We start from the raw sequence: 25291 nt of genomic DNA, 5'->3' as shown, positions 1-25291 counted from the left end.
TAAATAAGGACTGCTCGATTAGTCCACAGTCACCCATGGTCTTCAATTATAAATAAGGACTGCTCGATTAGTCCACAGTCACCCATGGTCTTCAATTATAAATAAGGACTGCTCGATTAGTCCACAGTCACCCATGGTCTTCAATTATAAATAAGGACTGCAATTATAAATCGATTAGTCCACAGTCACCCATGGTCTTCAATTATAAATAAGGACTGCTCGATTAGTCCACAGTCACCCATGGTCTTCAATTATAAATAAGGACTGCTCGATTAGTCCACAGTCACCCATGGTCTTCAATTATAAATGGTCTTCAATTATAAATAAGGACTGCTCGATTAGTCCACAGTCACCCATGGTCTTCAATTATAAATAAGGACTGCTCGATTAGTCCACAGTCACCCATGGTCTTCAATTAAATAAATAGTCCACAGACTGGTCTTCTGGACTGCTCGATTAGTCAGTCTGCAGTCACCGATTATGGTCATGGTTTTCAATTATAAATAAGGACTGCTCGATTAGTCCGCAGTCAAACATACTCTAGGTCACTGTAATAGAACATCAAATGTTTACAAAATGATGCAACACAAGACTAATATCTTCAACAACAAAAAGCATTGTGTAATAGATGAAATACAAAGGCTTTGGTCTGTTTTACAATCAACAATGATTAAATCTGATATGTACTTGTAAACAACTGCCAAACACTTATGTTTCAAACTTTGTCAAGCATGTTTAATTATAATTATAGGAATGAAATCTTTCTAGTTGCACAAAATGATTTGACAATAGGACACTATAATACAACTATACCTAAGAGACTAATTGTACCTGACCTAAAGAAATGTATTTTTATGATGCATGAAAATGTGTAGAAAACATTTATAGAATATTCTTGGGGGGATAAAAATGTAAATGTACTTTTATTGGAGAAATCTTTTGATTTCTAGGGAAGACATACTTACAATTTGACATGAACAAATTGGATTATATCGAAGACAGTCTACCATTTAGCGATTCAACTGTTTTACTCCACAGCTCCTCTGCATCTATAGCTCTTCACTTGGACCGTTAATCAATCCATCCACCACAGCAGAAGTCCATGAACAAGTCTTGAACCTAGAATCAATCCATCCACCACAGCAGAAGTCCATGAACAGGTCTTGAATGTCCCACTGTCCTTGCAAACTGTTAGTGGTGGTTGTCTGTACAATTCCTGTGATAATGTGGTTGTCTGTGACCACAGTGAAATATCCAGGCCTATACAGTTTGTGTGATATTACAGGAGTCAAAGACCCAAGGCTGAGGTGGGTGGATTGACTGGAGGTCCTCCTCTGCTGACGGCCATTTTGAAGGAGTATGACCAATAAATGGGTTTAATAAACACACAGTCTATTCCCCACAGCTCTCCTCTCGGATGATATGCAACAGTTTCACATGAGTCCACAGACCGTGCAAAGTCTGGTAGAAAGTCTCGATGTAAGCAGATAAAAAAATAGTCATGGCAGAAATCTCTTGGGTTCTCCTTTACCTCAAAAACAAACACAAGACCAACATGGTTTTCTAACAGTCCATCTATCAGTACTTGATCTGGGTTTTTCATCATAACATACACACGGCCATATACAAACACAAGAGACAGACAGAAAAAAAGAAACAATTACTTGAAAAGTGAGAAAAAAAATGAAGTTTTTGTTCCATGAAAATGTTAAACACCGGGCACTTTACAGAGGTCCACGTTTTGTCTTTTTCTTCCCCCTCTCTTCCCATCGTTGTTCTCCCCAGTCCTCATATGTGCCAAGGGCTACAGAACAACACACGGTCCCAGTGGAAACAACCACACCCTTTAGTCCTTGGGCACTCCCAGAGTCTCTCTCTCTCCTCCACTTCTCTCCATGTGTGTGTGAGCTCCCAGCGGAGGGCGGTGGGTGAACAGTTACAGGGAGAAGTAGCTCTTCTCTCTATTGTAGTCTTGACCAGTACTGAGACATGTCAGGCTCGCCGCCTGGGACTTGGACAGGGACAGACACTCCAGGAGAGATGAGTCCTGAGGAGAGAGGGAAGAGAGACACATATCAGTCCAAACAGCCCAGTGTCTCTGTACTGTACTGTGTTTGGTAAGGAGAGCTTGAGTTCAGTCCAAACAGCCCAGTGTCTCTGTACTGTACTGTGTTTGGTAAGGAGAGCTTGAGTTCAGTCCAAACAGCCCAGTGTCTCTGTACTGTACTGTGTTTGGTAAGGAGAGCTTGAGTTCAGTCCAAACAGCCCAGTGTCTCTGTACTGTACTGTGTTTGGTAAGGAGAGCTTGAGTTCAGTCCAAATGGCCCAGTGTCTCTGTACTGTACTGTGTTTGGTAAGGAGAGCTTGAGTTCAGTCCAAATGGCCCAGTGTCTCTGTACTGTACTGTGTTTGGTAAGGAGAGCTTGAGTTCAACATTTCTTTAGCCTGAGAAATTACCATCATGTTGAGAGACTAACCATTACGCAAAATAGGCCATTGAGAGGTAAGTGCCGTAGCACATAGCATGCATCCGAGTTGATGAATGCTTTAGCACAGAGCCCACAGCCATACAGGATAGGTCATTAGAAAGCTTAAAGGTACAATTCAGTCATTTTTATCTCAATATCAAATACTTTTCTGTGTAACAATTAAGTAATTTACAGTGGTTGTTTTCAATTACTGTGTTCAAAAAGAAACAAAAATAGCAATTTCTCAAGCAAGAATTTTTCTAGGACTGTCTGGGACTGAAAACTAGCTGTTATTGGCAAAGAGGTTTGGAACTGTCTTTCTTATTGGTCTATTAACTCATTTACTGCTGGTGATGTCACCAGGCAGGACAAAACTCCATCCCACAAAAACAGGTTGAAATTTCAGGCGGTCTAATCAAACAGTTCTTACACGAAAAGGACATTGTCATAATTTTCCCAATTTCACAGTATTATACCAACATAGTGTGTAAATATATATAAAACACAGGAAATCACAGTTTTGACTGCACTGGGCCTTTAAGCACAGGGGACTAAGCCTTTGAGTATTCAGCAATAAGAAGTTTAGCACACAGAACAGTAGCTTTATGAATCACATTGTTTAACACTTCAAGACATCAGTAATAAGTTAGCTAGATTGATTGAGGCCTTGCAGAGAGTACAACAGAAAATGAATCAAATTAATTAGTGATTTAGCTTAGAGGAAATATGTCAATGGTCCATTAACCCTTCATGACAATGACCAGTATATATGGCCCTCCACAGCAACGTAATGGGTTGGAACTAAAACCTCCGTCTAGAGTGGTTTAAATGACATTATGACGTTGAGCTGGAATGGAATGGGGTGCGTTCAGGCACTAAGATTAGAATGTCAGGAGATGGTGTGTAACGTAGAGGTACAGTATGTGTCTGTAGTCTGATCAAAGAGAAAAAACAAAATGGCAGATTATGGGGAAATGTAGAGCATGAATTAAGAAAGAGAATGTGTGTATGGCTATGCAGCCTCCCCTATTTAATGGTTTGGTGGCAGATGGTTAGTTAGCTAAGAGACTAAACGTGATTTGTTCATTTTCGCTAATGGCCAAACGTGTTTCGGAAACAATGGACTTTCTGCCTACCTGTTGAGGTGGTACCAGAAGTGGTCATTGATTGGCTGTTCATATGTGCCTGCATATGAGGGGCGTATATGTGTCGTAGCTCCGCCCATTCACAGACGGACTGGTAGGCAGCATGCAGGAATAGGTCTGGCTGGGCTATAGATAGGGAGAGAATAACGTTTATATATTAGCTTAGCCAACTATATACCCTCTTCAGCTCAGCAGTCAGTCAGTCCTTACAGCAAAGCCCAGCTAGGGATGCAGGCTATTATATTCCTTTAGGCATTTAGAAATGTTTATGACTACAGTTTGATTTCTCCTCAACCTGTTTTTAGGATTAGAAGAGGACATAATCATTGTACCTACGAAGGTTGACTACAACTAGCTTGGCGATAATGGTATTTGGCTTTTGAAATACAATTGTAACTGTACTATTTGCACATTTGAGACGAGAACACAACCTAGACATTTGTTAACACAGTTAACGAAGACAGAACAGGGTCAGGTTAGTTAGTACCTGGCTGTGGACTTACTTGCATAGGCAGGTTGTTGGCCATGGTGAAGCTGGGCATGGGAGGCAGTGCACTGTATGTGTTGGTGAGGACCGTGTCAGGTCTGCCCAACATAGACCCAGATGTGAAGGACACTGAGGAAGAAGGGGACAAATGTTTGGTTCAAATCTGTTTTCGTTCATACATTCAGTGAAGGCAGATAGGGAGCATAGTGTGAGTAAAGCCACGCCCTCCTTGACAGGTAGCTCAGGGGATTTTGTTTTTCACTGCTTACATGCATGATTAACCAATGAACCATTGAAAGTAGCCTAAATCAGCAAAAATTATTTCATCAAGTGTCATTTGAAGCATATGATGAGTTATTATTCAACTCAACTTTATATCAATAAAAAATATCCCTTATACCTATTTTAGTCTTTAATTAAGTTGTCTGGCATTGAAATGAGTGGTGGACCTACTGAAATATTCCTAATGTTGACAAGTGTCCCACTGTGGATGGATGGAATGGTATATGAGTGTCATGCTTACCCGGTGTGGTGGGCTGAGGCATGGGTTGGTAGACGCTGGTGCTGAAGCTGCTGCTGATGGGGATGTGACTGGAGGAGTTGCTGGCCTGACGACGCTGGTTCCGGAGCTTCTCCTCCCGCCTCCACTTCGCTCTTCTGTTTGAGAACCACACCTGCACAGTACGTCAATCATACATTAGTCGTGTATGTAGGCTCTTCATGGATTCTTGTGTGTCTTTTTCAGAACCAAGCAGCAAAATGTTAATGGAATGCAGTGCAATGCATATTTCAAAATGTGTCCGCTCACCTGTATTCTTGCTTCAGGCAGATCTATTTTCGCTGCCAGTCTTTCCCTCGCGAAAACGTCAGGATAATGAGTCCTTTCAAATTCTGGAATACGATATGAAAACGTATCTTTAGTATAGGCTATGAAACATATTGTTGTAATTGAATTATGTGTAAGCTACTGGGGTGAATGTTGCTATTCGTTCAATTAGACGTTACATTAAAATATGAATATCTTGTCAATTCAAGTTGACCTTTTTCCAGTGCTTCAATCTGCTCTTGGGTGAACGACGTGCGGTTTCTCTGTAGTTTCCTCTTTAGTTGGAGTCGCATCTGCGTCTCGTCAGAATCCTCCCCATTCGAACTGATGGAGTTGGTGTTCTCTCCTGCACCGTCCTGTGGCTGGCAGCCATCTGTAAATAAGTCAATAAACAAATATGAATTGGCCTGCCTACTACATCTCCAAAAAGCATGCGTTAATATATTGTTTATTTAATTTCATAGTTCTGAAAGTAAACTACGAAAAATAACATGTCATCCTCGCAATAGCCCAATAGCCCAATAGGGAATTAATTTCTATAGTTCTATTATATTTATGTATGTTCCCGTTAAAAGCAACCTGTTAGAAGAATAACGAAAAGCTGTCATTGTAGGCCTAGTTGGCATAACACCGATTGAGGATGGACATTGAATGATGACGGATGAATGATCTAGCTAACATATTGATCGCTGCTTGTTTTCAGAGACATCAATAGCCATAAAAGACCGACTAGTTATTTGTAAAATATTGTGGGAAAAAGACCATTGCTCAGCAATGCTGCGTGAACTTAGATCCTTTATCACCTCTCAACAATGGCACATGTGCTCAAAGGGTTAAGAGAAATGTGACTAGATGTGGCGAACTCCTTTCAGGCCCAAACTCTCTCCCCCTTTTAGGAGCGTTGCGATGCCTCAATGGCCGTCCCCATATGGGCTTTCGTATAGCCATTGAGGTGACCACCAATACTTGAATAGAAGGAGGTGCTTTTCACAATGAAACAATGCCGTTCGGGGTAAGGGAAACCATTAAACTCTGTGCACACAGCGAGGGCTGGCTACAGCGAACTCTTCGTGGGCAGAATATCACCAGAGGAAAATGGAGCAGCTCAATCGGACGAGGTGACAAAAGGATTCTCTCTGTGCTTTGGTGAACTATTGTGCGCACGAGGATCCCGGTCAACAGAGCTTTGAGTTCAGTGTGTTAACCCTTATCCACTAGCATCATTAATCACGTCCCCGGCCAGCTAAACGCCAGTCAAAATTCCTATCTTAAATTGGAAACAAATGAGTGAGGAGAGAGCATGCAACCCCCTGTACAAGCTGAATAAGGCCTATCTCTTCACGGCTCCTGGTTGTCCGTGGTAGGCCTATATGGGCTTCTGTTCTAGGGACAGGCATAATAACTAACGCCTGCCTTGGTTTTGCACATCATTATCCATTCGAGAAGTTCATATGAAATGAAACAATTAAGGGCTGCTTTTGGAGAATGTCGGTTTTTATGTGTGTGACGCTGTTTGACCAGTCGTTTCGTGAGGTGCACCTGCATACAGCAAATGTTCTGAGTTTACCAGCTGGGGTCGTCTCGGACATGACACAGTGCTTCCACTGGAGTCACGACGGGCTCCTCTTCTCTAACATATCCATAGGCCTATTTAAACAAATGTATAGGATCGAATGTTTCCACTAGCCTGGGTACCAGGCTTTGTAGCTATCATTCCGCTCTTTCCACTCCAGCCACGCTAAACATCTTTGGCATACGACACGGAGTACAAGGAGTGGAATGTTACCAAAACAGACTGGTACCCAGGCTAGTTTCCCCCTGGGAGATTCCATAAAACATTTGTTGTAATATTATTTGCATAACAACAGTTTAAATACGCACAAAATGACCATGACATTGCATGTTATGTAAGCAAATTCATCATAAGGAACCTGTCATATTTTAGGTTTAGGACGATAACATTGTGGTAGCCTAGACTAAATAGCCCATGAATTAGACATACTACCACAGACATCTAGCAAGTGCTAAATTATAGCACATAATGATAATTGCCTGGATTTGTTTTCGGTTGACATTAATGTGTTAATAGGATTATGACTATTAAAATGTCTCTTTTTAAAATATCTTAATCGTTTTGAAATAAATTAAAACATTTCTTCATACAGCCTGTGTCCGTCCACTCAGCGCTTTGTCTTTCTTCTCGAAGGATAATCCACAAAAAGGAGTGAATTTGCGGCCTATTATCCCTCCGCCAGACCCACTGACGCTAGGTTTGGGATTTGTTTTCTTTTAAAAAAGCCCTGGGAAATAAACTCATTCTTTGGTATCACTGTGTCTCCGGCAGTGGCACGGAGAAACAGCCGAAATAGATAACGGCACCTTTTAGCCAACAGAGATTGGATCAAAAATACTTAAGAAACCGATTCAACTGAAAGAGAAAGTGACTGGTCTAAATTCTACAGACGGGATTTAGTACCATATCAGAACGAAATGAGAGAAAGAGAAAAAATAATTCATTGCCACAGAGTTTTATTCCGCCTCTCGAGATAGAGTTGTCTCCTTTCAAGCCCTGTCACACTCCTTGTAACCATTATTTTAGCCACTGTTGCGTAGCTGTTGTTTGACAGGGACCATATTTCGTTCTCCTCAGAGACCTACCCTTGCCGTATGGTTTAGACCTTATGGGCCTCCTGAAATGAACTCCTGGAAACAATTCCCAATTTAATTTGATGTAAATGCCCATGTCATTTAATTTTCAATCGAAGAAACTGAAAAGCAATATTGCATTAAGGGCCTAAAAATATTGCATTAAAATACTTATAAAAAAATATTATTATTATTAGGCCTATTGTTATTATTATTAATAATATTGTTATTATATATTAATGTTATTAATTATATATATATTAATTATATATTGACATTGTTATTATTAATAGCCTACTATTATTAGTATCAATAATGACATTAATTCAAACAGAGTGTAAACATAGTGAATAACTATGTCTAGTTCTGGAAGTAAGCCAATAGTTTATTGTACATTATAAAAAAAATACAAATGAAATAAACATGAAAAAATAATTTTTAGGTCCACATAAGACTAAATCAAAAGGCCTTTATGTTCAAAGCAAATTAAATTCTGTGCAGAAACATATCTTGATGCTTATCAAATTATACCACTGTTTCTCATACCCAGCCCCGAGCAGGTGCAATGACTTTATTTTCTTTTAGGCTCTGTATTTCACAATAGTCTATTAGAGCACAAAAAAATAACTACAACATAAACATTTATCTTTGTAACGTTCATGTTTTCATGGCTAATCGCTCCGCCTGTCATTCAGTGTCCAGGGGTCTGGAACATTTCTCCATCAGTCTCCCTCAACTAGACACTCCTGCATGTCACCATAACGAGGGACGAAGCTCTCTCTAATGAGCAATTACACATAGCAGGCCCGTTCCCATAACCAATCCTTGCGTGTGAAGGAAAACATTCCTTTGTACTGATATCCCGCACACGGATCCTCGGGCTTTTTTCCCTGCCAGGAGAGGAGGGAAATGCGGGTTGTTGGACGGACACCTCCGCTGAAAGGCCAGGCCTCTGTCACGCATATCCCCACCGGAGACAGTGTGGGCATTGAGACTGCTGATTCATTGGCCGTTCACTAATCGACTACTCAATGATTAATTGGGAATTTTGTCCACCAAAGGCATCAAAACATGTTGACAATACCTGCTTGATATGCTGACCAATCATAAACGACATCCAATCATATTAAATTATTGAAGTGTTATAAGTAAATGCCCAAGACCCACTGAAAACTATGGCTTGGGCCCCCGAGTGGCGCAGCGGTCTAAGGTACTGGATCTCAGTGTGAGAGACGTCACTACAGACAGCCTGGTTCGAATCCAGGATATATCACAACCGGACGTGTTTGGGAGTCCCATAGGGCAGCGCACAATTGGCACAGCGCCGTCCGGGTTTGGCCGGTGTTGGCCATCACTGTAAATAAGAATGTGTTCTTCACTGAGTTGTCTAGTTAAATAAATGTTAAATACAAATAATAATAATTTAAGATGTTTATTACGTAACATATTTGTAATTGTGACCTTAGCTTAAGGTTTACCTACAAAGCTACACTACTCACTAATCAGTTACGTCATACTCGTCTAGCCAGAACCCATGCGTAAAGTGACCGTTTAGTCATGTATGAAAGAAGCGAAGATATACTGTGGGCCAGGGTATAGGCCTAACATTTGCAATATAGCATTACATCCATTGTTCTTATGACAAAAAAAGTGTGTGATATTAATGTTTACATGGACCATTAGGTCATTTCAACAATTTGGTTTATAAAAACCCTACTACTCCTTCCAAAAGTCAAACGGAATGCATTTACAAATAATGGATTAATCTATTGGCCTACATTCGGATAATGGTGAGATAATTATATGATTTCACGAATAGCACAAATGTAATTATATCTATATGCTTCTTCATTGTCAAATTATTAGTGACTGAGGTTCACCTTGGTTGGGCTGCCCTGGCACTGACGTTCCGGGGTACCAGCCTGGCCGTGTCCCCCAAGTTCCTGTCTGACCGTTGAGCATTCTCAGCTTGTCATACATGCCATCTGCGCCCATCTGTTGCTTCTCGCTAGCCAGGTTGCGGAGGACTCTGTTTATCGATGACACCTGAAAGACAAACAAAACGGAACGGTTTGATTAGCGCCTGCCATGATTGAAAAATGCGCGCCACCGCCGGTATAGTGTGTAGGCACGCGAGCACTGTGAGCGTGCAAACCTTATTCATGTCTATGGTGCACACATTTACACATGCACGCACGCGCGCGCACACATACGTCACATCCTGACAAGTGAGCTGGAAGTAAAGATGTAAACAGAGCATTTCCAAATAATATTTGAGAAAATACATTTTAATAACTAGCCAAACATTGAAAATATGCCTGTTATAAACATCAACAATTGTCAATTGTATTTTACATGTAGGCCCTATGTGGTGCAAAATTGGCTAATTACGAATCAAATATAAATAATGAAATGTATGAATGTCTCTACAAGTTAACTCATGCTAACCATTTGTTGGAAATACGTAATGCATGTCTTTCACATGTAACGCAGTCATGATCTCATGACTAAATGTTTGGCTGATAATCATGCATGCTTTCCGTCTCTGAGAAATCATTTCAGGTGGTAAAAAAATCATGCTCATAACTTACACTCACTGCACTTACACTGGGTATATTGTCGTTGGTGCAGACCCCCTCCGACAACAGTCTGTCGCGGATCTCCCAGGCGAAAATAGACGGGCACTCCCTCTTGTACTGCGCTATCTTCCCCACAACCTCTGGAGTGGCTACCCTCGGCTTGCTGCCTCCGATCGCTCTCGGTCTTATGGAGCCAGTCTCATAGTATCTGCCAAGGATCTTACTCACGCACCCGTTGGACACCTGGATAGAAAACAATAGACACAATTCACATACATTATTTAAGACTAGTTGCGAAATTTTGAAGATTACGTCAAACAATGATAAGCTTACGTTTTCATTTTCCAGCACTTGGACTTTTGAGTCATCATGGGTCTATAAACAAAAAAATATGCCTTAAATGGTATAGGATAACAGTGTGCACTTTCTAAAATGCAACTATTCTTAGGGGGGAAAGTGGTGGCCTACTTACGATATGTTACCCTTAATGTTATCTGAATAGGATATAGATTATAATGAGAAGCAATTAGGCTTTGTCTGGCTTTCTTACAGCTAATAATTATCGAAAAACGTTTTTAAATTAATAAAAAGGCTACAGTAAGGAAAACGAAATCCCATTGTTATGTTTTATTTTGTGGTAGCTTAAAAAAATACAAATAAAAACACTGAAAGCTCGGGTTTCCTGCACCAGACAGAAAGAATGCCCTGGTCACCTGCAGAATCCTGGAGATGTCGCACGGCCGCGCGCCACTATGAGCAAGTTCGACGATTTTCTGCCTGGTGGTGTCCGGTAGCGGTCTACCGTTAACAAACACACCGCCCAGCTGGTTCACACCGCTGTGACCTGAACAGAGACAAAGGAGAGCCCAATTATAGGCTACGGTTGCAATGTAACAACAAGGTTATGATCACAACAATATGTTATATAACAACATAGCAGTGAGTCAGGTAATGCTTTTCCTTTCAGATGGTTAGCTTTCAGAGCAAAGGTGAAACAATAACGTTGAGGGGAGGCATTCATCTTGAACAAAACGCTACACCTAGAATGAAACAGGAAATGCAGATATTCTAATAGTACAATTATCACCAAAATGAATATCTAATAGTTATGCATTGTTCTATTGTTATCAGCACTCTAGACAATAGTCACTGTAATGCAATAGCATTGAATCAACACATGCACGGCAAGTGTCAACAGCATCCAATGATCTGGACCAAAACATCCCCATCCAACTGAGATGAAATCAGCTATTGAAAGGTGAAATCAGCAATTTAAAGTTGAAATCGGCTATCCAAAGGTGAATTCAGTCATACGAGAGTTGTCCAGCATTATTTCGCCAAGTGAGCAAGCCAACCCAAAATTCAGCGTCTTCAAATCCCCAAACTTCGAAATTAATCCTCCTCACCGCTATTCCAATGTGTTGTTACGCACCAGCATACCAATGTAACACAAACACACCAATGTACCTTCAACACAATCACACCAAAACACCAACCATTTAGGTAGCCTCAAATATAACAAACCTCAATAAATGTTATCGAAATATAAGTATTTTTAAAACACTTAATTAAGAGGCGGGTTGTAGTCGATGAGGAGGTTGATTAAAGCATGGAAAGAGCCAGCAAACCTGAAGCCAAGTGGGACGGATGCCTCCCCGGAGTGCCTTACTGTGCTCCAGATCTCCGCTGCCTTCTCTTGCGCTGCCGCCTGCTACATTGACTCCGGGAGCAGAGGCTCCTTAGCAATAAATAAGCTCCAGATATAGAAGAGGGGGAATGTGATGAGGCTGGCTGACATTTGTCTTTAAAATAAAGCTAGCTGCACGTCAAGTTTGAGCTTAATTTCTGGAAATAGGCGGAAGTCGCCTCGGATCATGCATGGGAAGGCTAATTGAAAAGATCAGTTGGAGCACTTGTGGCAGGCATGTCACTTTATGACACAGCTCTGCTTTTGAAAAACGCATCGTCACGACAAATAGTAGCACGATAAAACGACCCTTTCTGTCTGGATTTGGATATCACTCAGACAAAATTGGACGCTACTCGTTTACCCTTCGAGGGAAGCTTCGTTTTAAGGTGACCAGGGGCGACGCGCGGCCACAACAACGAGGGCGCGCTTGGATTCTCAACATATTAAATCTGACATCTCGGTTTTTTCTCTTGTTTGTATTTGGCAACAAATCCTCCCAGCCACTACAATCCTGTTGTGTGCAATCAGTGGGCGATCTGCTTGGGAATACGTTGTATGTGCGTTATAAATGGGAACAATACGCATTACGCACGTTTTGTGCCAATTGAAAGCCATGTTTTGAGTGAAAATAAATCTGTTTAACATAATTAAACACTGCTCTTAGGCTACTATGTGCAATGATCCTTATCCAACGTGGACCTGATTAATAGCAAATCCATTATCATCCCTCTGGCTCTTTGGTAATTCCAGGATTAAGTGGAATTAATAGGCGTCTTACTCTCAAATTGGCCTACCCGCGCTAAACAGCGGTTCGCTGTGGGTCTACATGGTTGCACCGTCACCTCAACACATTTATAACCATCATGTACATCCACATGATCGATAAAGCCGTCAGATAAGGATATCACATGCCATTTCAGCTCTTCAAAGGTTAAGTCTTAATCATGTGCCCAATTCCCCACCGCGAGCAGCGTCGATCTCGCCCGCTGGCGCTGATTATGCGCCTTGTATTCTATTACTAGTCGACTAATAGGAAAACATATGGTGTCAATTTGGACGCTCCCCTCCATATACACCCAGGAGTTGTTAGCACAAAAGCCACCGAGGCCGCGGCGACCTTTAAACAACACATAGAGCCGGGCCCAATGATATCTCCTCGGCCATTCGCACCAGAAATCACAAGCCAAGCCAGGGGAGCATCCCATTAACATCAATTTGGGGCAAAGCAGGAGCAGAGGGGGCTGTACATAGCTTTAACGACGCCTCGTTTAAAACATCATCTCAATAAAGGAGAACTGGCAAGCAAACATCATCTGTGATTAAGCCATTTGTCAGCGCATAGAGCACTGGGTAATGCCATGATGGCCTCTATGACGCATAATGGGCTTCCCATGTTGTTCAAAATTATATTCAATAGACTGTATTTAGACGTTTAAAAAACTATGATACAAAATAAATAGTCTTCTATGAAACATTCCTGTATCAATTGTCCTTCTTAATCTGACCTACATTCAGGCCTTTTGTTCTGTATGTTGTCATTTTCCCTTATAGGGAACAATATCACATTCCCTACTTGCATTGCAAATATAACCTGGGCCTACAACAATGTAACAATATGCTCTACACGTGATCTAGCTATAGGTACATTGAATTCAGACAGGTTAAAATGTGTCTATATAGGCAGGTGTTACAGCACAGGCACGTCATCAAGGTAAGGAGAATAGCAGAGGAAATCATTCCACACACCTTCATCACAGATGTCATAGACCTCTAGTCCAGCAGCAAGACAAGAGAGAAAATAACGTTACTTTTCATCCTTTATGGTTTAGTTCATTTCGCCAGTCAGCAACTCATATGGACCATTATGATAAACAATCCAGACAAGTAATAACACACTACAGACTAGAAAGCAATATAGGCCAACACACAGTCAATTATCCTTTATGGCGCCCATGCAAGACAATATCATGTTTTATCATGTTGTTGTTTTTTTGCCGTGAGTTTACAGTTCTACTCTGTTGTTATTGTAATGAAGGAATCTCCATTCTAACTCTGGCTCTGTTAATGAGGAGACTAGTCTACATTAGACAATCAATATTCGTCCTTTTTCACGCAATGTCCTTCTTTCCCTTCCCATTCTCCGCCCCAGCTAATAGTGTACGCAGCCTGGCAGTCAGCTCTAAAGCTAATGCAGACGGCTGTGCAATTATTTAATACCAACTCGAGCGGAAAGAAAAATCTCCCCCTTCAACCCAACCCCCTCTACTCTCTCGCTCTCTCCCCTCTCCCCCTCTCCCCATCTCCCCCTCTCTCCCTCTCTCTCTTTCTCTCTCGCACATAGCAGAAAACTAAAACAATCTGTGGAGATGAATGGAGGATATATAATTAGACTCTTAACTGTCAATGTTCAGTAACTCTGCGGTCTGGAAGGGGTCATATTACATGCATTACATCTAAACACAAGGACACGGCTAAATTAAAAACATCAAGAGCGACACACCATTTTAAATATTGAAACTAAAAACAAATCAAAAGCTTTGGAAAAAAATAATAAAATAAAGCTAATATGCTAAGGAGTATGTTAAGGGTGTTATGTTAAGGGCCCATAAAGACAGAAGGGTAGTTGTGGCTGCATGCGTTCATATCTCCATTTGCGGTTAGTATCAAAGTGTCAAAACAAAAATATGCAAATCCACTTACTGTTCTGCATCATTGAGGCTACGCCAGACTCCCACGTGGCTTGGCTGTGGTATTCTGTGCGTCATAAGGAAATAACGATGATAACAATGTTAGTATCAGCATAATTACAATGTAATTGCTATTCAAAGTTAAGAATTACAATTCACAAATGTTCTCTCTTTTAAAAAATATATATATTTCGTATTTTTTCCCTTTTAGTTACTTCGAATTCCAAGGCAATTAGGGCGGATACTTTGGTGCAATCCAATCTTAATGTTGCTCTGTAATCTTAATGTTGCTCTGTAATTATAAATTCCACATAGCCATAATCCATGTGAATTGGCACATCCCCATTGCATATATATTTTAGCATTAAACTTGCCTGGAAAAAGAGTTGACTCTCGGCTTAAAACAATTTAGCCAATCTTAATGTCTCCCTAGGACAAAGCAAAACAGTATATTAGTACAGCCCTAGTACTAATAGTACAGCCCTAGTACTAATAGTACAGCCCTGGTACTAATAGTACAGCCCTAGTACTAATAGTACAGCCCTAGTACTAATAGTACAGCCCTGGTACTAATAGTACGGCCCTAGTACTAATAGTACAGCCCTAGTACTAATAGTACATTCCTAGTACTAATAGTACTGCGAAGACTGTGTGTTACATTTGACAAGTAAAGCCTAATAAAAATGATTATTGAATTAGAATTGTAATTAATAAATAGGCTACTGTCGATTTTGCGTGTTATTCATATGAGAGCATTTGTATTTCTGTATTTCTGTATTTATTTATTTTGGTCAGCCTGAAGTTCGAAGAAACGGGCACTTTAAATAGGCCTAATTGAAGACGGTAAAATAAATAAATTACGTCGATGGTCGAAACCATCGCTATTATTTGGCACGTGCATGGTTTATTGGTCACCTGTTTCTGATTCCTTGACATGTTTTTGTTTGTTCTACTTGATGGCTTATAAACAGGCCTAAACATAAATCAACCGCCACTAGGGTGTTTCTAGTTATATAAAAATCTAGACCCTATCGCCCAATGTGTACAGTGACACACGCTGTCTACCTCGCCTCAATGCTCTGCAAAAGTACCAACCAGGAGGGGGTAGAGGCCGGCATACAAAGCCTGCCGGAGTCCCAACAATGCACCCCTTTCTACCACCATACCCAAACCCGGGGCCGCACAACTCGGCCTCCACAACTAGCAACACATCTTCCCACTAAACGTACCAACAACTCCAGAATACAAAGAACCGAAGGCATCCGCCCCCTCCGGGACCATACACACAACACCTTCCCACTGGCACAGCGGATGACCGCGACCTCGGGTCCCCGTAGCCCAATGTGGGATTTTTGTTACGTTTTGGGAAACGGAAAAGTAGTTTCTTGTTGTAAATATCTGGAGGTAATGGTGTAGCTGGTGACGGTTGTAAAAAGATACAACAGCTCAGTGGGGAGCTCAATCAGAAAAGACAAACGCAATAAAGAACCTTTTCAAATGGACGGTTAAAAAGGGGGCCGGTGAAGGAATAGTCTGAAGTTTAATTTAGTCTCTTTACGCAAAAACAACCCTGTTGTGGGCATGTGTGTACTGCACCCGAACCTAGGATTTGGAAACATGAATTGGCTTGAGAAGTGAGACTTACATGTACCTACTTTCTGGAGAAATTAGCCTATTGCAAAAAAAAAACGTGTTTCCAATGCCATTTTGCAATTTATCAGAAAACTGTTAACAGTAACAATTCTTGTGTCGCAAACGGAGGAATAATTTTGTTGAGGAAATGTATCCGATATTTTTTACACGTTAGCCCTGTTCTTAGAAGTATGCTGTCTGAAAACACCAAAAGTGGTTAAACACAACTCTTGAAAACAATGCATTTTATTTTTACAATGCAAATGCATTGCTCAACTCATTCATTTAGATTCCTCCACATTCATTACAATATTTTAACTGCGTAAAAGTACAAACCCACCAATGCAAAATAAATCTCTCAACAATACACATAACAGCCCCGGGAGTGGCGAATGGCAAAATAATCCTCAATTCCTCTCTGCCTTGAAAACAATATTTCTGCTAAATATTTGGAGAACTGCGATTCAGCAGTGTCCCAGCAGTGTCCCGCATGTCTGTATTGACACCATCGGCCAAGTTAATGATTTACTTAGTGTCGAAAACTCTGTGGTTGTTGCTGAGGTTAACAAGGGTCTAATCTGAATTTCTTTTCCTTTAGTAGTACCTAATCCGTAACAACAATCAACAACAATCGTCTTAATTAAACATGCTTATTCAGGCTGCTGGATCCCGAGTTCACAACATTCACATGCAGAAATACATTACGACCTCAAACAATAGCTCGGTAGGAAGTTGTGAGCACTATGCATTTACATGCACTAAGCATCTTAGTGTTATCTTTAATGTAATACTGGGTTATTAGCCCGTTTTTGTAAGGGGAAGTAGGCCTATGTTAATTTCACCACACAAATTAAACCATAACATTTATGATTAGGCTATTAATGAAATATAGGCCTAACTTTCAGCTACTTTCGTTTGACAGTTGTATTTATTTAGAATCAGTGAACGTGATGCTATCTTAAAAATGTTTGAGTTGTGCATATATACTTTCTATGTTGATAAAAACATAAATATGACAATATTATAATAGGCTATGTATTTAGCCTTTTAGTATGAATGCTTTGTTTTATTGTATTCTAATTCTAAAACGTTTTGAAGTATTTTAGTAACTTGCAGGCACGCTTAAATACCTGTAGTGATAATTGTAACTATTTCTGCACAATACTTCACATGCTTAGAAGAAAAGTTCAATTTGAGGTATATTTTCTTTGGTACGCAAACAAGAGGAAAAATAAATAGGCCCACCGTGTACTTGGAGCATTTCAGAGAAGGCGCTTGGGTGACTCCGCTGTCTATGAATCAAACTGACACCATTCCTCAACGGGTCATTGCTCCCCATTCTCCACCATGATCACTGTCTCGGCCTAACGTGACTTTTTACTCTTTGCTGTCATAAATAAGCATTAAGCTATCCGTAAACACCAACACAACCGATCATTAAAGAGCACATAAAATAAACAGGAAAGCCAGCCCGAATGCTGCTTCAAATCGCACTGTACATCTCCAGAGTAGGAGTGGAATATAAGCAGCCTAGCAGGGGTTACACTTGCTACACAAACTCCAACCTAGTAGCGATACTAGTCTGCAGCCTGTGAGATGCTTATTGCGCAATAATAATAATATATTCGTTTTCAATTATTGATTGTTCTGCATTTAATCTAACCTATTTTAAGTTATATGTGTTTGCAGGGTTGCAGACTGGGTTGAAATGCACAGACAATTTTTTTACTGGGAAGATATCCACTCTCACCTTTTTGAGGCATCCTGCGCCGCTGTCAAAAGTCCTTGTCAAATAGTTCTTCGTGCCACAGAAAGAGAACAAATGCAGGGCAGTCTTATTGTGGTGGTTTTTCAGTAAGAGGAAACAATAGTTTTCCAGTGATCTTCAGCGGAGACGGAAGGGATATCCCTGCGAAAGAGACAGAGATTGACAGTGAACTCAGATGTCAGGACCGCGGAGTGAGCGAGAATGTGCGCTCGTGTGAGTGAGCGAGACAGCGAATGAGAGAGTGGGGCAGAGAAGGAGAGAGTGAGAAGGGGAGGGAGGGAAAGAATGGGAGAAGAAGAGGGGGTTGGAGGCTAAGAGAGAACACACCTATGCTGATTGGTGATGGTACAAGTGTATTACTGTATGTGTTTCTGGTCTGCTGTGCTCTGTGCGTTGCCTCGACCTCTGTCATCATCGGCCCCTACGGAAACACTTCCCCCACCACCAAAGCGGGAAATGGGGCCGAGCGAGAGAGAAGAGAGACCCGTCTCCCCAACCCACTAATCAGCAGACACATGCAAATACCCCTCTTTATCTCGCTCTCTCTCTTTCCCTCGCTATCTGAATATTGCCTGCCCTACTATGCAAAGAAACTGGATTGCCTCGGAGATCCCCATTGGATAGAAAGCAAAGGCCTGGTGGGTCTCAGCAGAGGCCGAGTTGGTTCCGTGGTGGTGGGAATCTCAGGCATGTTTTACAGCTAAACCCGAGGGCAGGACGCTGGGAAAACGGAGGATGTGGACGCGTTTTGAAGCAGTCAGCTCCATGAATGGATCATTCTTTCCACGGAGCTGATTTCAAATCGTTCTTGCGTTGTCGAGCGTAGGCTATGCTATTTCTGTGGGAAATGTGCCTAAAGATACATGTTTTCTTCTGTTTTAGGCGTATTGCTATCGTGCAGCCTCTATTATTTTACGTATTAATTGTTCCAATGCAATTTTGGAACAAACTTCATATTTACTTTGAGTCTGCATGAAAACAAATAGTTTCTGACTTTCTGTCAACAGCTCTGCATGGCTGTTTGCAATGGTTGTGAAGTGTCTCCCTGGAGTGCATAGTGAGTTGGCCCTTGGTGAGCAGGGCCACTACTAATGACAAATGAGCTGAGGAGGGCTCCCCATTGACAGCTGTGGCTTTTAAAGGGGACACTGTTTACTTTGTGTATTAAGTACACTTGTAAATTACCACTAATGTCACCTACTCGCTGAAAACAAACGCAAACTTTCACCACGTGCCTTTGTTGACTGTTTTGTATCACCTTCACTGACTGCTCAGCCTGTCATGGACATTGTAAACACACAGACACACACACACGGTTCCCCGCCATGCGTAAAGGGCCCCTGCTTTTAGGCAAGCTCTGCTGCTTGTTGTGGACGCATTTGCAAGACAAGGCGACGTCACTTCTATGACCTGACGGCAAATAACACGCGTAAATAAAGTGAAGCAAATGACTGGTCAGCAATGACCACACGCTCCCTAACTGCGCCGGTTTAATTATCGGCCATTACGACACACCTCAGCGCATCCGAAAGCAACCCCCTCCGAGCCCGTATTGAAGCTTACACTCGTAGCTTGCGAAGCACCAGTCTCAGTGCTGGGAGTCCCCGTCGCTTATTCCAAAGGACCAGGGCCGGTGGAGGAGGGGATGCGAGCTGTTTGGATGTGTGGAGCCAACCCAAAGCAAAATTGGGGTACAAAAAAGGGGAAGATGGAGAGACGGAGGAGGAGAGGGGGATGGGATGGGGCTCTTATTTGGAGAGTGCAGAGCATGAAATGAAGTAATGGAGGGAGGCCTACACTTGACTTCCTTTGACGTGAAAAAGTCAGAGCTCATCAATAAACTACCTCGGAGGTGAAAGAGGGCTCCCTGACAACCATCACATTCCTAACTACGGGTTCAATGAGGAGACAAACGACGCTGCCTGAAGGGGGGGGGGTGAATGGGGCCCTCAGTGGGCGCGCGAGATAATGAGCCGCGAGGACCAGCACAAACTGTCACCCAGAGTCCTGCGGTGAGGAACAAGAACAACACTTCGGCCAGAACTTTCTCCCCAAACAAGCTGTAAACTAACCCACCATTTTGTCCCATTTCTCCTTCACTGTGTTTAGTCACTGAAGCTGGTGGCCTATTCGACTAGATTATTTTTTTCGTTTCTAGTGTTTGACTTTGTTTTGGGGTCGTGTGTTTGTGTGTTTGTACATGGAGATTAGTCCTGATGGTCTAATGAGTATCTTGTTCAGGGAAACTTTATTCTGATAATAGAGGAATTGGCAGTTTATGATAAACCTAAAAGTGCTTGTGCAGCCAGTAAAGTGAGCAGAACAGTTTTATACTACAGCCACGTGCATGACATGCCAGCACACATGTTTACATAAATCGTTGTTGCAAGAATTTACGGTGTGGGAACTGTGCACAATGCAAAACAAATGAATCAACTATATTGGTCAGATTTTCCACATTCACCACATTCGCCAGATTCGCCAAACTTTCAGAATACTTTCAGAATAGAATGGAAATGTTGTACTTACAGCAGGCGCACACTTTGTGCCAGTGCAAACACTTACAACCCAAATGCATGACAACATTGTTAAACCTATTTAATGACAATATTTATTTTGATTTAATGAATGCACCTTTGCAAAATCCTGCTCACACAATCGTGAGTCGTGTTGTTGAAAGTGTAGCCTAATGTTTGTTTTTCAACGAATCATAAAAAATAATGTTTTAACCGACTATGAATTATGTTGGTATATGCATTTAAATATGCTTAGGCTAATCTAACTTTAAAACGTGAATAACATCAAATTGATGCTAATTTACAGGCAACATATAGGCCTCTACGAAGGACACTGCTAGTAGTGACATTTATATGTAACCACACCACATTGTAATTCTAATTTAATAGCCATCCCCTTGTAAGCAGTCTGCAGCTGACGAACATTCTCTACTAACCCGCTTCAGTGAAAGACAGAATCCCTGATGAGTGTGTCGAGTTGTTTTCTCTGCAGACAATAGCCTAATACGTCCAATAGATTATTGATTTATTTGGGAAAGTAAATCCGCTCCGAGTGCTATATGCGTTGTCTCCATTCTTCTACTCACGAAACGTTTAGTTTTTCTTGACTCACTTAAAGTTCCGGATCAAATATAGCAATACATAATAATTCCTTTTGAACGATCATGCTCGTTGAAGTGCAGATATATATATTTATCTGTTTAAGGGGAAGCTTCTTCAGGGTAAGTGTGAAAATGTAGTAAAACGAGTAACTGTATACAGACTAGCAATTAGCCCAATTCGGATTAGCAGCAATGCCAAAGGACCTGAAAAGAAATCCTAATCTTGTCGCTATTTTCCCCTGAGGCAAAGTGGTCTTTGAGGCCCCTCTAAAAACTTTGGAGAAAAAAAATTATAGGAGGGAGGAGGGGTGAACACGTCTGACGTCATGCGAGAGAGAGAGAGAGAGCGAGCGAGCGAGAGAAGGAGGTCTATTAGAAAACATCAACAAAGCCGAGAGGGGCGCGCTGGCCTCCATTGACTTATCCAGATTCCAGATTTGAGGGACATGGGGACCGTTGAGCCATTGGGACCGACAGAGAGAGCTTTATCATCTCAATAATTCTCTAAATGTAGAGCAGGCAGGCGGACGAGTCTTCCATGAGAGGGAGGGAGCTGTCATCATTCAGCGACTCCACATTCTCTGTGATTTTGCAGGACACTGACCCTTCCTTCTGTAGGCCTATTACAGTACAAAGTCTGGGCCAAGCGGCCAAATTGCATGAGCGTTGAATAAATGGAAAATTAATGCATTTGCCAATTGTTTCATATTTTTTCGAAAGATAATAACTATCCTTGGTGGTTAAAATACATTTGATTAGAAAAATATAACAATAGGGATATTAATTCATATATTAATTATTTTATAGTTACTACCTAATGACATTCAAATATAGCCTACATTGACATTAACATTTGCACTGAATTAATCCAATATTATTGGAGATAACATTATTTAGACTAAGGTATATATTGTTATAACATACATAGCCTATCTATAATAATGTGATGTTGTTACAATAATAATAATTTTTAAAATATTATTTAACATCGCTGTATGTTTTATTTCATAGAAAATACGACAAAACGAAATGTCTTCGAAGACACTCCACTAAATAAGATTTTAAAACGTATAATTCATTATAAAATATATTTTGCAAGTTAACAAATGTATTTGGCCTACACACCATTCTGTTTTAAACCAACAACCATTTGATTAACTCCAGGCTAATTCGGGTTTCTGCATGGCTCAAAGATATTCAGAAATGTACTTTTTGTGACATATTGTGCCGTGGAGCTCGTGCCGTCGGGAATGCAGCTGTCTTTTACTGTCAGCGCATAACTCTACCTCTTCGCACGTCACACTAACCAGCTGAATTCTGCAAACAAATACAATACATTTTAGGATCAACCTAAAGTTTGTTGTTGAATAATGGTTTGCTCTCATCCCAAAACAATTATCTTACAAGCTGAGGGAACTGAATTGGACATTATAGGCTCTGGCCTGCAAGGGAAATGATGTCAACACGACATACAGTATGCCTATATATGTGTGCGTAAAAAGCATTTTATAAGCATTTCGCTGGACCCGCGATAACGTCTGCGTATTGGACCAATATACTTTGATTCAAAATTGATTTTGCTCTATTAATATAATATGCTAACTTCTTTTAGCGACTTGGGAATTATTGTGTTAGTGAAAATACCAGCCGTAGGCCTAAGATGCTGAAAGTGTACTCAACATTACAATGGCTTTCTCTGCGTAAAGTTAGCTATAGACTTGAACTCATCACTTCAACTTTGATAACAAACTTTCCTTGAGTGAGGCATTTAAGTGAAAAGTCCTACAAGGTGAATTCGTAATCTCAGTTGTCTAATTTAGCTCCTTGGTTGACGTCTGGCAGGGAATGTGGCGCGGGGACGCTAGAAGGCTGGAGTGTGGATGGACTGTGAAGCCCTCTCCTGGCAGAAGACGGTCTGCTCGGAGGTGATGGTGTCACAGCGCTCCTCCGCGGCCTGGCAGCTGGAGAAACGCGGTCACCAATAACAACTAACAGACAGGTTGATCTTGGTGCGCAGGGCTCGGTACTCCACCGTGGAACACACTGTAATCGCATGTTCTAGAATGCACAGGAGCAAGCCTATAACCTCGGTTGAAGACGAGAAAATGGCTGATATATTGAAAACCCGATTTCAGTTAACGATCTAAAGCTTAGGCTACCTCATTTTCAAACAACGGTGAACAATTTTAAAGTTACAGTATCGTTTTATTTGCCTTAATTATTCTTCAAGTTCAAGTTTATATTTAAATTGGGTAACTTTCAAATAACTTACTTGAGCTAAAAGTAAGCATATAACGTAGACGATAACGTAGACTCATGATAATTATATAACGTAGTCTCGTGATAATCAGGCTAAAATGTAGGTGTGTTAGGCTATTTGGTCATTTAAGAAATATGCACAATTACCATTTGGATGGTTTATATCACTCCTACTAAACTGTTGGAATTACAAAGCGTCAATCGCAGTGTAAGTAATATAAAATGTCAATATCGATGTCCAGCTCCGTGCGCGTTAAAGCTTATAACAAGACTTGTGTAAGCGCGTCTTACTTTCTACCTCAGTGAAGATCGCTAATTACACGCTACCCGAGTCATCAACTCCTGCGCTACGATACTAGCAAAAGCACAGTCGCATGACCCATCAAAAGACCATGCACAACAGTGCTTACACTACCTCCAGTAACACTGAGATTATCCACGTTCAACTCAGCCGTCTGTATAGCCACACCGATCCATCAAACACCTTCAGAAACATCAGATGCATTCTAAAGTTTGGAAGCTTTGGCAACAACAAAAAAGCAGACCACTGATGTTACCATCCCGGGTGCGCACAGGATAGATAGAATACACAGCATAGACAACGAAATCATTTGATATATTTTGACAATCCGAAGCGAAGAAAGAACTCCGATGTGCAAAGCACTCAAAACATGCAGTAGGGTGATAAGGCATCCGATTGAAATGTGAGATGTATAAATCACCTAATGCGGTGAAACTCACCTGATGTAGGTTGTAGAGGGCGCAGACCTCTGACCGATATCCTGCTGATACCAGCACTCGCTCCTTCACCCTCCAAATTGTCACTGGAACAAATCAAGATAAAGTTATGGGTCCAGATTACATTCGGATCCGCCGCGGAGTTGAAATGTCAATGAGAGTGAAAAAAGACTGCCTCGCTTACCACCAACTTTCCCTTAGCATCAGCCTCAACTTGGCAGTGATTGGCTAGAGCGACGGTCCGACGTCACCTTCGGAGGCATGGAATGGGGGAAGTTCTATACCGGGCACATGCACCCGCCACAATTCGATCAACCCACCATCTTTATTGTCTTTAACTTTGACTGAAAGAAAGGCTAGATTTTGAAATCTATTTGCAACTTGATTAGATGTTATATTGGATGGAATTTGAACATTAGGCTATGTATAAAGTTTCAGAAAATTATTTGATAGGTTAAAATGGGAACATATGTGCAAAATAGAAGTAAGTCGCTCTGGATAAGAGCGTCTGCTAAATGACTTAAATGTAATGTAAATGTAAGTAGGACAATTTAGAATGTGGACTTTTATATTTACTAGTGCACCATTTACTAATGGACACATGAAGTCATTTATGGCAAATGGAATCCCATAGGCCTGTATAGCCTATGGGGTCGCAGCTTTCATGGATCAGATTATTATAAGGCAGTACTTGCTAAAAGCTGACTTGCAGTACACCGCACAAAGACCTACAAGTAAAGAAAAACAAGTCCGCATGGAGCTGGAGTATTGTTGGTGATCTAGGAGTTGAAGCATGTTGAATTGAGAGCGGAGGAAGCATCGGAGGGTCCTGCATGAAACAACATGATTATGTGTTGGAAAATCATGTCCCGTCGATGTGGAAATATTTCCACTTTTTAAATAGATATTGAAAGTATTGATATTTCACTAACATGGTCAATGTGTAAAATTCATATTTTATTTTATCAACACAGTAACCTACTTATTGTTCTACAAGTTCAGGGCTTAGTGAAGGTATCACCTCTGTCATGCCTTGACGTTCGGAGAAGAGGCTATAAAATAACATTTTAGAATTGTTTGTGAAGAGCAATGTATATATGTATATATAGCAACCTGAAAATGATCACTTTCCGTTTTACATTAGGCGTTGTATAAAGTGATCCTAAAACCTTTTTTCTTCTTCTTTATGTGCACAAGTTGATAAGTTTACAATCTTCACTGGCAGTGGCGCGGAGTTGATGTATTATT

General features: G+C 41.1%; 1 pseudogene; it reads right to left on the bottom strand.

The window, feature by feature from the left end:
• Window positions 1-904: 904 nt before the first annotated feature.
• On the bottom strand, window positions 905-24187 carry LOC135555690 (paired box protein Pax-6-like; annotated as a pseudogene).
• Window positions 24188-25291: the final 1104 nt, after the last annotated feature.

The sequence above is a fragment of the Oncorhynchus masou genome, chromosome 2 (assembly GCF_036934945.1).
Source record: "Oncorhynchus masou masou isolate Uvic2021 chromosome 2, UVic_Omas_1.1, whole genome shotgun sequence".
NCBI classification, from domain to species: Eukaryota; Metazoa; Chordata; class Actinopteri; order Salmoniformes; family Salmonidae; genus Oncorhynchus; species Oncorhynchus masou.
This window is presented reverse-complemented; position numbering and strand designations above follow the sequence as displayed.